This window comes from Rhinopithecus bieti, unplaced genomic scaffold (genome assembly GCF_001698545.2).
Source record: "Rhinopithecus bieti isolate Rb0 unplaced genomic scaffold, ASM169854v2 scaffold_18644, whole genome shotgun sequence".
NCBI lineage: Eukaryota > Metazoa > Chordata > Mammalia > Primates > Cercopithecidae > Rhinopithecus > Rhinopithecus bieti.
In genome coordinates this window covers 2,215,946-2,231,830 of record NW_016809656.1, presented here as the reverse complement: position 1 = coordinate 2,231,830, position 15,885 = coordinate 2,215,946, and positions in this window count along the sequence as shown.

Genomic DNA, 15,885 nt, shown 5'->3' with positions numbered 1-15,885 from the left:
AGACTGTAAGGATCTAATCAGACTTATGGAGGATGCACAGCTATCGGGGCTCAGCTTTTGCCTGGGAACTCATACATAGTTATGATCTACCTCCATGAGAGGTCGAAGGAGAATGATTTTCCTACAGAAAATCGGTCTTGAATAATTTTAAGTCATGCCTACATCCCTGAAAATTCTGAGCCAGAAAGTTCCACAAAGATCCTCTAATCTCATGTCATTTTTTTTCAAGAATGTAAAATTAATGTTCGGAGAATTTCAGAACTTGTCAGAATGTATGCCTGATGATTCATCAAGCAGGTGTGATGGGATTTGTGTAGCTAATGAAGCTACAAAGCACTCTTAGAACCCGGATTTCTCCATTCCCTATATATGAATCCTGCTACGATACAATATTGATCAAAATTTTAATATTTCATGGATTTTACAGCACCTCCTGAGATTGTTATTAATAAAGATGTAAATGATACTTTTTATTCTTTTGCTATTTTTTCAACATTATCAGATATTTGCAATAAAGCTGGAAGAAATACTAATATGAAGGGAGTAGGTTTATGTCTGTCTCTTCCAGAACTTAATATCCTTTTTGTGGATTGCAGAGCATGTTTTTCAGTGAATTATTTTGCTTTTGGTTGTTAAGGGCAGACTCTGTAAAGGAAGGTGATTGTAAGGATTCATTTGGATATTGGCTTANAATAAATACTTATAGAAATTATATTTCTACTTGGACATACTCTTATTTCAAACTCCACTTAAAGGGTTAAAAGCTAGTTAGAATTTTTTTTACGACAACTTTTTCTAGTAGTCATTCAGAATTTGCTTTTTAGATGTATAAATATTTCATAAATGGCGGCACCAGTGAGTCTGATTATAATGGGCACCTAAAGATAAGATGCAAGTCATAGACTCTTGAATAAAATATATCCCATTTTAATATCACAAGTGACATCATTTCAATTCAGAAAATTGTGATCTTGTTGGAGTAATACTTAGTACAGTCTAGACAAAAGATGGAAAAGTTTTGAAAATATTTAAAGTAAAATCATATCAAAGACTAGGTTAAGCTTTGCAATGCTTTTGATTAGCTGTAATCTTTTGGAAAATTGCTTAAGATTTCAAAAGTTTCTTATCAATGAAATATTTTATTTAGAAATGAGAAATTAAATACATATTTAATATAGTTACAGACTATGAGTGGAGAAGTGATACTTTATTTTCTTAAAATAAAGTTATATGTATTAGGCTCTTTTCAAATGCCTATATTCGGAGAATGAATGCTATGGAAAGCTATTACTAATTCAACATGTAGCCATCATTTTGCTCTTCACTATTGGAATTTCAAGACTTCCATGATTTTCTTACATAAGTCTCGATTTTTTTGTCTTTTCATCAATCATAATATATGATTGAGTTGATTGAAAATTGAGTTGTAAGAGAATATAATTGTAATTTCATAGCCATATGTCCTAACCACACTCTATTATCCTTAAAACTTAGGAAATTAGACTCATACATGAAGAAGAGTCAGGATGATGTGGAAAGCCTTCGATGAAGCGTTAGATACTATAATTATTTGGGGCTTGGATACAAAATGAAGAAACCTAGATTTAAATTAAAGGTATATGTGGCAGGACGCAGTGACTCATGCCTGTAATCCCAGGACTTTGGGAGGCAGAGTTTGGCAGATCACTTGAGACTGGAAGTTCGAGGCCAGAAGTTTGAGACCAGCCTGGGCAGCAGGGTGAAAACCCATCTCTACTAAAATATAAAATTAGCCTGGCGTGGTGGCATGCACCTGTAGTCCCAGCTACTCTGGAGTCTGAAACACGATAATCACTTGAACCCAAGAGACAGAGCTTGCAGTGAGTGGAGAGGCACCACTGCACTCCAGCCCGACAGAGTGAGACGCTCTCACACGCACACACACAAAACAGCTGCCACTAACAACAAAATAAGTAAATAAATAATAGGTATATGTTTTCATAGTCTATGTTAATCGAAATATAATTACAATACAATGACACATTTAGATGTTACCAGACAAAATGCAACTTTTCTCACTAACAAGCATAATTCTTTGCTTAAATTAGCAGTTCTTCAGACATATGAATGGCATGAATTACCTTTGCCTTCATAGTCATAGACAGAAATCTTTTATGTGGTCACACCAATTTGTGTATTTGGGTAAGACTGTAAGGATCTAATCAGACTTATGGAGGATGCACAGCTATCGGGGCTCAGCTTTTGCCTGGGAACTCATACATAGTTATGATCTACCTCCATGAGAGGTCGAAGGAGAATGATTTTCCTACAGAAAATCGGTCTTGAATAATTTTAAGTCATGCCTACATCCCTGAAAATTCTGAGCCAGAAAGTTCCACAAAGATCCTCTAATCTCATGTCATTTTTTTTCAAGAATGTAAAATTAATGTTCGGAGAATTTCAGAACTTGTCAGAATGTATGCCTGATGATTCATCAAGCAGGTGTGATGGGATTTGTGTAGCTAATGAAGCTACAAAGCACTCTTAGAACCCGGATTTCTCCATTCCCTATATATGAATCCTGCTACGATACAATATTGATCAAAATTTTAATATTTCATGGATTTTACAGCACCTCCTGAGATTGTTATTAATAAAGATGTAAATGATACTTTTATTCTTTTGCTATTTTTTCAACATTATCAGATATTTGCAATAAAGCTGGAAGAAATACTAATATGAAGGGAGTAGGTTTATGTCTGTCTCTTCCAGAACTTAATATCCTTTTGTGGATTGCAGAGCATGTTTTTCAGTGAATTATTTTGCTTTTGGTTGTTAAGGGCAGACTCTGTAAAGGAAGGTGATTGTAAGGATTCATTTGGATATTGGCTTAGCCTATATGATTTCTAAGCTGTTTCCCAGAACATAGTCTTATCATTTCACCAGTATACCTTATTTTTAATGCATGCTATATAACCTGCACACTTTCCATTTTACTGCATTACTGCAAAATAATTACTGTTGTTCTTGATGTTCTTTACCTGACATAGTTCACAGGACAGTGAATATTGTGGCAAATAATTAACTACAGGCTTCCTTACCTTTGTATTCCAGTTTGTCTATTAATACATATTAAAATATATAATTATAAATACATTAAAAATAACTAAATAGCTATCTGCATATGTAATTATAAGTAAATGTGTCTGTGTAAAGATATACACATAACACATACTTAATACTTGAGGACAAGATAGACAATTATTTGATTTTTAAAATATTCCTCTCTTTAATTTGAGTAGCAGTTTTCCACATTAATGAAAATAATTAGTTTCCCCAATTAGGATGAGTCCTAACTACAAATGGCTAAATAAGATCCTTCAATCAAGCTTAAATCTACATAACATAAAATTATACATATATATATGTGAGTGTGTGTGTGCATGTGTGTGCATGAGTGTGTGTGTACAGTCATTCCTTGGTAGACTGTGGTGAGGTTAGTTCCAGAACTCCACCAAAGTCTACCAAAATCCACATAATCAAGTTTCACAGTTGGCACTGTGGAACACACCTGAATACAAAGCTGGCTCTCTTTAAATGTGGGTTTTACATCCCTTAAAAACTGTACTGTGCATCTGCATTTGGCTGAAAACAATCTGCATATAAGTGGACCTGTGCAGTTCAAACCTGAAGTTCAAGGATCCGCTGCATATATATATATACACAAACGTGTGTGTGTATCTGTGCGTGTGTGTATGTATGTATGATTTATAACTGGAGATGATGGATGTCACTTCCAGGTCGGATCCTTAAGACAGTGTTCATTTCTTCTCTATGCTCCTTTTTCTTTTCTGTCTTCCATTGCACTAATCCATCATGTGCCTGGGTGATGCACATAATGTCAATGTTTAAAGGGAAGCTGAAGAGAAAATATTTTGCAGAATTGTTTCATTAAGAAATACTGCTCCACTGGGCACGACCACTTATGTGAGGAATTATATTGAAAGAGTAATGGGTTCCTTCGTTCTTAGTAAAGTTAAGATATTTGTATTTCTTGATCTGTATTAGCTCCAGCTTCACCAGCACAGTTTCTGCAGACTATGGTGGGCATTCAATACATATTTGTGTATAAAAAAATTTAGCAGTAACCCTATTTATTAAATATAAGGACACATATTTATTAAATATAAGAATCCAATGTTAGTTGATGGTAAAACCAATTTTAAAACATTTAAAATTATGAAAAGAAAATAAGTTGATTCTTAAATTTCCAGATGCTTATATCTCTAAGTGAAGATAAAAAATCATTACCTAATAACTTAATGCCTGATAGTTATATATTGCTGCATCGAAAACTATCTCTGACTTAGTGGGTTAAGATGAAAATGTATTGCTTATTACTTGTCATACTTTGGTGGGCTGCCTGGGTGATTCCTGCAGGATTTCCATGGATTCACTCTTGCAGCTGCAATCAGCAAAAGAGTCAGATGAAATGAAAAGTCCTGTATTTTTTATTCACATGTGTGCCAGTTGGTTCTGGCTGGATGTCAGCTGGCATCACTTGGATCCTATCTATGTGGCTTTTTATCCTCAAATGATCTAGGTCACCATCCTTGTGTGGTGTTCTCAGGTCAATATTCCAAATGGATGTTGACAAAATCAGCAAGAGCCATAGAGGAACCGCAAGTTTCTAGAACTCACAATGTCTTTTCTGTCACGTGCTATTGGTAAAATGAATCCACAAGTTCTGACCAAACTCCAAGTATGAATAAATAGATCCTATTTCTTCCAAGAAAGTACTTGAAAGAATTAATGGCCATATTTAATTTATCACAGTATGTCCTTTAGCCAACACATGAAAAATACTTACAGTCAACCAAGATTCTTCCAAAAATGGCATTAAGCTCCAAGTCTATATTATTACCATATTTTCTCTGATGATGATACAGATCAATCCCTTTTGATCAGAATCTTCAGGTATGGCTCCTCTTGATCAAAACTTTTAAACTATAAAGGCAAGTTTCTCCCCACACATCCAACTGAGTTTGGGGAGACAGTAACAGGTAGTCGCAATAGACACTATCACTCAAAAGGAGGAAGAGGATACGCACATGGACGTCACTGATTAATAAAAGATTTCATATCCAGGCAAAAACCTATTGTCAATTCCACAAACTCTCCTATCTGGCTGTGGTTTCCAAATCCATTGTTACCCTGAGCTCTTGGTACTGCCCTCAGGGTTCCCAGACCTACTCTTTGAGAGCCATTTCCTTTTAGATAATGAATATACTGTATTTGCAATTATGTAGCTGTATTAGCTCCCTTCCTGCCTAAAGAAATTTGGAGCCCAGAAATCTTTTTCCATTTTAAACTGTTACTGACTCTTTTTTTTCAGGATGTTAGTGTTTTCACTAGAATAACTGTCTTAAAATCTTAGAAGGCTTCTCATGAATATAATCAGGATTCATTCCATACTTAAATAACCACGTCACTAATTATCTCTAAAATATGCTTCTGTCTCCATTAGGTTTGGTTGAGACTGCTTTGATACAAAGCCATTAATGCTCTTGTAAGTCTCCTAGGGAGGACCTAGCACCCTACATATTCCCGAGGTCTTAACAATGATCCAGATAGCTACATTAGAATATGATTTTGCTCTAACACCATGTATTTCTTTTAAAAATCTGCTTCATGGAGAAACAGAAAATATGAAATAGCTTTATTTTCCAAGCCCAACACATCCTGGGCCTTCTGTACAACCTCTAAGTTCTGCTCACAAACAGAATCCCTCCTTCTCTAGGTCATCTCTCTAGAGCTCTCTTGATCCCAATTCATAAGTTCTGTGGGTACTTTTTGCCACCTGCCATGTTATCAGAGACAACATTACAAATTGCCAATTGTTCTGCAACTACACAACTTTGTTTCTTCTTTCTCCAGTTTCTATCACTCTCTTTGCTTTTCGGTCACTTACAGGACTTATTTTCCCCCAAGTCCAAGTGTTCCAAAATATCACATTTACATGTTTCTTATTGCCTTTCCAGCCATAATCTGCTATACGGTATCAAAGTCAATGTCCCCTATATTTAGGTTTAATGTCCTGCACCCTACTTCTAGGTATTAATTTCTGCATTAGTTATGTATTACTGTATAACAAACTACCTCAGATGTAAGAACTTTACATTATCTATATATGTGTATATATGTGTGTGTGTGTGTGTGTGTGTGTATATATATATATATGCGAGCTAGAATAAAAATTTTTAAATCAGTTTTCCCTTGAACATCTCATGCAGCAGCGTTTGGTGGAATGTGACTGTGCTGGAAAGTTACTCAGGAAGAAGACTTGACTGTCATGTTTGGCAACTGGTGCTGGATTCACATAAGCTCTTATCTTCCATTGTCTTATCCATCTGTCTTCCACAGTGAACTGAAGACAGTGTTTCACGAGAACCTAGGTGGAAATTGTAAGGCCTCCTGAAGCCTAAACTCCAAAACTAAAAAGAAATAACTTCTGTTACACACAGTTAAAACCAGTAATAAAGCCAGACCAGTTTTAACAGATGATAACATAGGCTCTTCCACTGAATAGAAGGAGATACAAAAAATGTGTGGCCATATGCAGTCTACACAGTATTGTGCTATAAATAATAGGTTTTTAAAATTAAATGCATAGTATTATCATCATTTATATATTGATTAATTATATTGCCAAATGCATATTGAATTTTTTTATTGTTCAATGGCATAATAGATGAAGAAACGGAAAGATCAAAGAGCTTATCTGGAATTCGATTTTATTTGGGGAGGGGACTGATGAAAATAAAAAATAAATAGGATAAGTTGAACAAATTCGGAAAAAAACAACACTGAGATGCTGTGAATGAGAGTAAAATGGGACACCTGTTTTGGAGAAAAAAAAAAAATCAGGCAAAAGTAAAAAAGGCTAATGCAACAGGGAAGGCTAGAATGTAGTCAATAAGATAAAAGAACAGAAAGACTGGTGAATATGTATATCCAATTTATTAAGAGAGAACATGGGAATACATGGGGGTTACAACATTGATGGGGCCAATACATTAAATTTCTGTAAAACACATTGAAGGTTTTTTGTTTGCTCGTTTTATTATTAATCTGTTGAGAAGACATTGGCAAATTTTAAGCAGAGGAGTTACATAGTTGATTAATGTTTTAAAAAAATCATTCTTACTGCTATGTGGAAAATAGAATGAGTTAACTTTGGAAGCAGAAATAACACATAAATATTTAAATAGCTTGTGTATTATGGGGAAAAAATGATGACCCTCTGAAGTAGGGTGTTAATTGACTTTTTTTAACAGGAAAGCTGGTGTGATTTTCTAAAGAATTGAATGCAAGAGGGGAGGTAAACTGAGGAATCATAGGTTTGAGGATAGACCAAGGGGATACAATTCAAGTGTTACTAGAATGGCAAAGAAGATGTCAGAAACCGATTGGGACAAGAAAAACAATAGCTTTATTTTGGCCATGTTAAGATTTTGAAGACGTCTCCCAAGTAAGGAAGTCAAGTGTAACGTTGGCAGTATGAAGTATGGATTTTATTGGAGAAAGCAGAGCTAGAAAAGTAAATTTACAGATTATCAGTATGAAGTTGGAGTTTCAAGTCATAAAAGTAAATTAGATTATTTGGAGCTCATACATAAGGACAAACAAACCAAAGACCAAGCCATGGGCATTCCAAATATAAAACCTGAAAAAATGTCTGCATAAAATATGCATGACCATGAAATTGATTTATACCCAAAAAGACAAATATGAAATACAATCTGACACAGAACAGTTTTTCATTCTTTATATATTAAATATTTATCCAATTGAGAAAAAGTTAATTGCTTATATGTTTTCTCTTCAGTTCTCAGGATTAGTTGTACCCACTTGATTGTACTTTTGTTTACTATGTATCAATCAGTAGTAAACACAATTTATATTCCTAGCATAACGTAGATTTATTAAAAAACCATGGGTTTCCATAACACAAAGCTGCTTCCTTTCTTCAGCAGGAATCTTAAAACTGTGTAAATATTACATCTTACCTTGTAAATGTTCCATCATATCTAGTGTTTCAAATATTTAACTGGACATTTATAGAGAATTATTGCTAATTGAAAATACTGCTTGAAGCATTTCACTTGAAGGACTACTGATTATTCTGATTAAAAAATCTATCTTTGTATACACATAAAAGCATATTATAAAATGTCTTACATTATCAACATTAAGATATCCCTTATTTGAATGAAAGCACCTATGTGACCATAAAACATTTATGTTATGATTTATATTTCCACTTTATCTCAAGAAAAATATTTTCAAACAAATATTTAAGCTTTGGGGATTTAATATTATNTTCACTTGAAGGACTACTGATTATTCTGATTAAAAAATCTATCTTTGTATACACATAAAAGCATATTATAAAATGTCTTACATTATCAACATTAAGATATCCCTTATTTGAATGAAAGCACCTATGTGACCATAAAACATTTATGTTATGATTTATATTTCCACTTTATCTCAAGAAAATATTTTCAAACAAATATTTAAGCTTTGGGGATTTAATATTATTCCTAATAATTAAAGTTCTATTACAGTAACTTTCTACTTAAATATTAAGTGAAAGACATGTAATAGTAATACTATCTCCAATTTACAAAGACTGCAAACAATTAAGTACAAAGAACTTTAAATAATGAGATTTAGTTATCCTTTTGTAGAATCTATTATAAGAAATAACCAGGAATAAAGGAAGTAATTTATTTTAGTCTAGCACAAGAGTTACAAGGTATGAACTGCCAGACAAATTTAGCCCGCTGCCTGATTTTGTTTGACCTGAGAGCATAGAATGATTTTGACAATTTCGAAGAGTAGTACAATAAAAAAAATAAAAAAAAAAAAAAAGAGCACTTGTCGAAAGTGTGTGTGGCTCACAAAACCTTAAATATTTACTATGTGGTCCTTTACAGAAAAAATTTCTGACTCCTGATTTAGTATGTTGGTTCAAGGTCAACCACCTAACTAGATACATATATTCTTGGGTGAGTTACTAAAAGTTTTTTGTGTCCCAGGTTCATCGTCTGTAAAATGGAGGCTTTAATAGTTTCTACTGTTGCAGTCTCCGCAATGCACCTTAATGTAACAGTTTCTCATTGTCTGAACTAATACCCAGGGTTCTTTGTCCTATGTCCAAGAAAACTAAGGAACATGGACACAAAGGTGAGGTTAGAGTGCAAGTTTTATAAGCAAAAAAAGAAAGGGGTGTGAGGTGAAGAGGGGAGTCCAACTGGATTGCTGGGTTACAGCTGAATTCAAAAGCTATTTTTTAGAAACTCGTTTCATCTCTGTAGCAGCTTGAGTAACTTCTCTTAACAGTAAAGTTGTCTGTGGAGGTCCCCTTATCTTATGCAGCTGTGAGTATGTCTCTAGGCAAGCATAAACTGCTGCTTCTCTTATTTATATAACTGTGGGTTTGTTTTAGGTAAGCCCTCTCCTCCTTGTGCCAGTTTCCGTGGAACCCACTGTGTATATGCCTGAAAAAGGGGAGGAAACTTTTCCTGGTAGTTTACTATACAAAGAACAAAGGGCTTCTGTGCTGGACCTTGTCTGCTTATCTGTGTGCAGGTGCAGCCTGAGTTTTTTCTCAGGTTGTTTAATTTGTACCTGTTGCTGTGACTTTTCAGGCAGGCTGCTTCTGCAGTCTGTTTTCCCCAAGTGATTTTTCCTTTCCTTCTCTCTCGTTACCACATAGGGTCACTGTTATGACATCCACATTTACGTTTGCAAATTTCTTTAAATATAAAAGAAATTGATAGATGTTGGCCCATATTGAACATTTGGTGGCAATATAACCTATAAAGTAAGTCATTTGTTCCTCACTGAAGCAATAAATGGCAATCTGATTTTACAAAAGAGTAACTTTTAGATATTAATGAGGTTCTTTAAAATCTAGGTAAATATATTAATAAAATTAATAAAAGAAAATTAAGTTTATGTATGTATCCATGTGTATGCATGTATTACTATATATTCACATTATATATATGCTCAGGCATATATTCACAATTATATATACATATATAATATATGCTCATATATTGTTATATAGATGCTCATTACACACATAGAATATTGTTTTATTTTATTTTTAATGTTGCAGAGACATAGTAAATATATATATTTATGGTTTACATGAGATATTTTGATACAGTCATATGATATATAATAATTACATCAGGATAAATGGGGCATCCATCGCTTCAATAATTTATACTTTCTTTGTGTTATAAACAACCCAATTATGCTGTTTTAGTTGTTTTAAAATATGCAATGAATTATAGTTGACTATAGTCACTCTGTTGTACTATCAAATACAAAATCTTAATCATTCTCATTTTTGAACCCATTAACTAACCTCCCTCAACTTCCCACCCCACTACCCTTCCCAGCCTCTGGTAACCATTATTCTACTGTATATCTCCACAAGTACAATTGTTTTAATGTTCACCTCCTAGAAATAAGTGAGAACATGCAAAGCCAGGCATGTCTTTCTGTGCCTGGCTTTTTTCATGTAATATAATGACCTCCAGTTCCATCCATGTTGTTGCAAATGACAAGATCTTATTTCTTTTTATGACTGAAAAATACTTCACTGTGTATATATACCACATTTTCTTTATTCAGACATCTGTTATTGCACATTTAGGTTCCCTCCAAAACTTGGCCATTGTAAATGGTGCTGCAATAAACATGAGAATGCAGATATCTCTTAGATATATGATTTCCTTTATTTGGGGTATATGCCTAGCAGTGGGATTATTTGTTCCTATGGTATCTCTATTTTTAGGGGTATTTTTTTATTTTTTGAGAAACTATTGGGGAACCAGCCCCAATATTTCAAAAAAAGTAGGTTCTTTTCTACTTTTCGTAAGTGTTGGCCAGTCTGAGAAATAAAGAGAAAGAGTACAAAGAGAGAAATGTTACAGCTGGCCCTCCAGGGGTGACATCACATATTGGCAGGTTCCCCGATGTCCCTTGAGCCACAAAACCAGCAAGTTTTTATCAGGGATTTCAAAAGGAGGGAGGGATATGAACAGGGGGTAAGTCACAAAGATCACATGCTTGGAAGGGCAATAAAAGATCACCAGGCCAGGGCAAAATTAGAATTATTGATGAGGTTCCATGTCCCGCTGGGCATTCATTGTCATTGATAAACATCTCAATAGAAAACAGGGTTCGAGAGCAGAAAACCAGTCTGACTAGAATTCGCTAGGCTGGACTTTCCTAATCCTAGCAAGCCTGAGGACACTGCAGGAGACCAGGGCATATATAATGTGAATATATAGTAGTTTTCTTTCATAAGACAGACACTCCCAGAGCAGCCATTTTAGAGATCTCCCCCTAGGAATGTATTCCATTCCCAGGGCTATTCCTTGCTGGGAAAAGAATTCAGTGATATTTCTCCTATTTGCTTTCAGCAAGAAGAGAAATATGACTCTGTTCTGCCCGGCCCCACAGGCAGTCTGACTTTATGGTTATCTCCTTTGTTCCTTGAAAATCACTGTTAGACTGTTCTTTTTTAGGATTCCCAGATTTCATATTGTTCAAACACACATGTTTTACAACAATTTGTGCAGTTAACACCATCATCCCAGGGTCCTGAGGCAACATACATCCTCAGCTTCTGAAGATGATGGGATTAAGAGATTAAAGTAAAGACAGGCATAGGAAATTATAAGGGTATTGACTGGGGAAGTGATAAATGTCCATGAAATCTTCACAATTTATGTTCTTTTGCCGCGACTTCAGCCGGTCCCTCCGTTTGGGGTCCCTGACATTCCATGACAAGAAACCAAACTATTGCCATAGTGGTTGCACTAATTTACATTCTCACCATGTACAAGGGTTTTTTCCCACATGCTTTGCAGCATTTTGGATAAAAGCCATTTTACCTAGGGTGAGATTGTATCTCATTGTAGTTTTAATTTGCATTTCTCTGATGATCAGTGACACTGACCACCTTTTAATGTATCTGTTTGCCATTTATATATCTTCTCTTCAGAAATATCTATTCAGATCTTTTGCCCATTTTTTAATTGGATCATTACATTTTTTCCTATACAGTTGCTTGATATCCTTATATATTCTGGTTATTAATCCCTTGTCACATGGATAGTTTGCAAATGTTTTCTCCATTTCTGTGGGTTGCCTCTTCATTTTGGTGATTGTTTTCTTTGTTGTATAGAAGATTTTAGCTTCATGTGATCCCATTTGTCCATTTTTGCTTTGGTTGTCTGTGCTTGTATGTTGCTATTCAAGAAATCTTTGCCCAGTCCAGTGTTCTTGAGAAGACATGGAATTCTAGTAGTTTCATAATTTGAGGTCTTAGATTTAAGACTTTAATTTGTTCTGACTTGATTTTTGTGTATGGTGAGAGACAGGTGTCTAGTTCATTTTTCTGCATGGGAATATCCAGTTTTCCCAACAGAATTTATTGAAGATACTGTCTTTTCCCCAATTTATATTCTTAGCACCTTTGTCGAAAATCAGTTCACTGTAGGTGTATGAATTTGTTTCTGGGTTTTCTATTCTGTTTCATTGGTCTATGTGTCTGTTTTTCTGCCAATACCATGTTGTTTTGGTTTCTATAGCTCTGTAGTATAATTTGAAGCCAGGGAATGTGATTCTTTCATTCTTTTTCTTTTTGCTCTAGATAGCTTTGGCTGTTCTGGATCTTTTATGGTTCCATATACATTTTATGATTTTATTTCTATTTATGTGAAGAATGTTATTGGTATTTTGAAATGGATTGAATTGAATATATAAATTACTTTGGGTAGTATAACAATTTTAACAATATTAATCCATCCAATCCATGAACATAAGATAGCTTTCCTTTTTTCTGTGTTCTGTTAAATTTCTTCCTAAATTTCTCTTATACTTTTCATTGTAGAGATCCTTCAGTTATTTGGTTAATTTCAAAGTATTTTATTTTATTAATAAATATTATAACTGGGATTACATTTCTCATTCCTTTTGCAGATTGCTTGCTGTTTGCATCTAGAAATGCTTCTGTTATTTTCGTGTTGATTTTGGATCCTGCTAATTTACTTTATTTATTTGTCAGTTCTAGTAGGGTTTTTGTTGTTCTTGTTGTTGTTGTTGTTTTTTGAAGTGTTTAGATTTTTCCAAATATAAGATTATATTATCTGCAAACAAGGACAATTTGACTTCTTCTTTTGCAATTTGGATGCCTTTATTTTGTTTTCTTATCTGATTGCTCTAGATAGGACTTCCAGTATTATGTGGAATAACAGTGGTGAAAAGGGACATCCTTATCATGCTCCAGATCCTAGAGGAAAAACTCAATTATTCCCCATTCAGAATGATACTAACTGTGGGTCTGACATATGTGACTTTTACCATGTTGAGTTATGTTTACCATGTTGAGTTATGTTCCTTCTATACCCAGCTTTTAGAGGGTGTTTATCATAAAGAGATATTGAATTTTATCAAATGCTTTTCAGCATCTATTGAAACGATCATATGGTTTTCATTATTTATTCCATTGATATGACATATGACATTGATTGATTTGCATATGTTGAACTATCCTTGCATTGCTGGGATAAATCCCACTTAGTCCTGATGAAGAAACTTTTTAAGGTGTTGTTGAATCCAGTTTGCTAGTATTTTGTTGAGGTTTTTTGCATTGAAGGATATGAATCTATAGTTTTCTTTTTCAGATGTGCCTTTGTCTGGTTTTGGTATCAGGGTAATACTAGCCACATGGAATAAGTTTGGAAGCATAACTTGTTTGTCTGTTATTCAGAATAGTTTGAGTAGGATTGGTATTTATTTATTTATTTATTTTTTAAGTTTGGTAAAATTCAACAATGAAGCCATCAGTTCCTGGACTTTTCTTTACTTGGAGACTTTTTTCACTGCAGTTTTGATCTTGCTGCTTCTTATTTGTCTGTTCAGATTTTGGATTTCCTCACACTTCAGTCTTGGTAGGTGGTATGTGTCTAGGAGTTTGTCTGTTTCTTCTAGGTTTTTCAATGTATTGACATGTAGTTGCTCAGAGTAGCCTCTAATAATCCTTTCAATTTTTCACAGTATTGGTCCTAATGTTTCCTTTTTTATCTTTGATTTTATTTGTTTGGGTCTTCTCTCTGTTTTTCTTAGTTAGCCTGGCTAAAAGTTTGCCAATTTTATTTATCTTTCCAAACAAACAATTTCAGTTTCATTGATCTTTTATATTATTTTCTTCATTTAAATTTCATTTTTGCTCTGATCTTTGTTATTAATTTTATTTCACTAACGTTGCATTTGTTTTGCTCTTGCTTTTCTAATACTTTAAGATGCATTGTTAGGTTGTTTATTTGAAGAGGTTTTTTTTTTTTTTTCCTTCTTTTACCTTTTGATGTAGGCACTTATAAATAAACTTTTGTCTTAGCACTGTTATTGCTGTATTTGATAGGTTTTAGGTATGTTGTGTTTTCATTAATATTTGTTTCAAGAAAGTTTAATTTCCTTTCTAATTTCTTCATTGACACACTGGTTATTCAGGAAACCATTGGTTAATTTCAACGTGTTTGTATAGTTTCCAAAATTCCTCTTGTATTGATTTCTAGTTTTTTTTCCATTTTGATCAGATAAGAAACTTGGTATAATTTCAATATTTTTGAAGTTTTAAGACTTGCTTTGTGGTCTAAATATTGTTTATGCTTGAGAATCATCCATGTGCTTGGAAGAAGAATGTGGACTATGTAGCCATTAGCTGACATGTTTTTTAAAAATCTATTAGGTTTATTTGGTCTACAGTACAGATTTTGTCAGATGTTTCTCTGTTGATTTTCTACCTGGATGATCTGTCCAATGCTAAAAGTGGAATATAGAAGTCTCCTGCTATTATTGTATAGGGCTTATCTCTCTCTTCAGCTCTGATTCTATTTGCTTTAATTTCTGGGTGATTCAGTGTTGGAGCATATGATTTATAATTGTTGTATCATCTTGCTGAGTTGACCCCTTTATCATTATATAATGACTTTCCATGTCTCTTTTCATTGTTTTTACATTATTGTTAAAGATACTCCTGCTACCAGGCAAAGAACACCAGAATTTATTCTTACTATCTAACTGTAATTTTGTACCTATTTATCAGTCTCTCCCTATCTCCATATCCCTTTGCCCTCACCAGTCTCCAATAACCACTATTCTACTTTCTATTATGAAATCATCTTTTTTAGACTCCAGATACGTGGTAATTTTCTTCTGTGCTCTACTTATTTCACTTAACATAAGATATTCTATGTTTACACAGTTTGTCATACATGACAAGGTTTTGTTCTTCTTTTATGGCTAAATTGCATTGTATATTTATATAATATATTTTTTATTGTTTCATCCATTGATGAATACTTTGGTTGATGTTATGTCTTTGCTATTATAAACAGTGCTGCAATAAACATGGGAATGCAGGTATCTCTTTGAGGTACTGATTTCCTTTCTTTTGGGCATATACCCAGCTATGAGACTGTTGGATTGTTTTGCAGTTTTATTTTTAATTTTTTGAGTAAGTTTCATACTATTATCCATAAGAACTACACTAATTTACACTCTCATAAGAAAGTGTAGAAGAGGGCTGGGCGCGGTGGCTCAAGCCTGTAATCCCAGCACTTTGGGAGGCTGAGACGGGCGGATCACGAGATCAGGAGATCGAGACCATCCTGGCTAACACCGTGAAACCCCGTCTCTACTAAAAAATACAAAAAACTAGCCGGGCGAGGTGGCGGGCGCCTGTAGTCCCAGCTACTCGGGAGGCTGAGGCAGGAGAATGGCGTGAACCCGGGAGGCGGAGCTTGCAGTGAG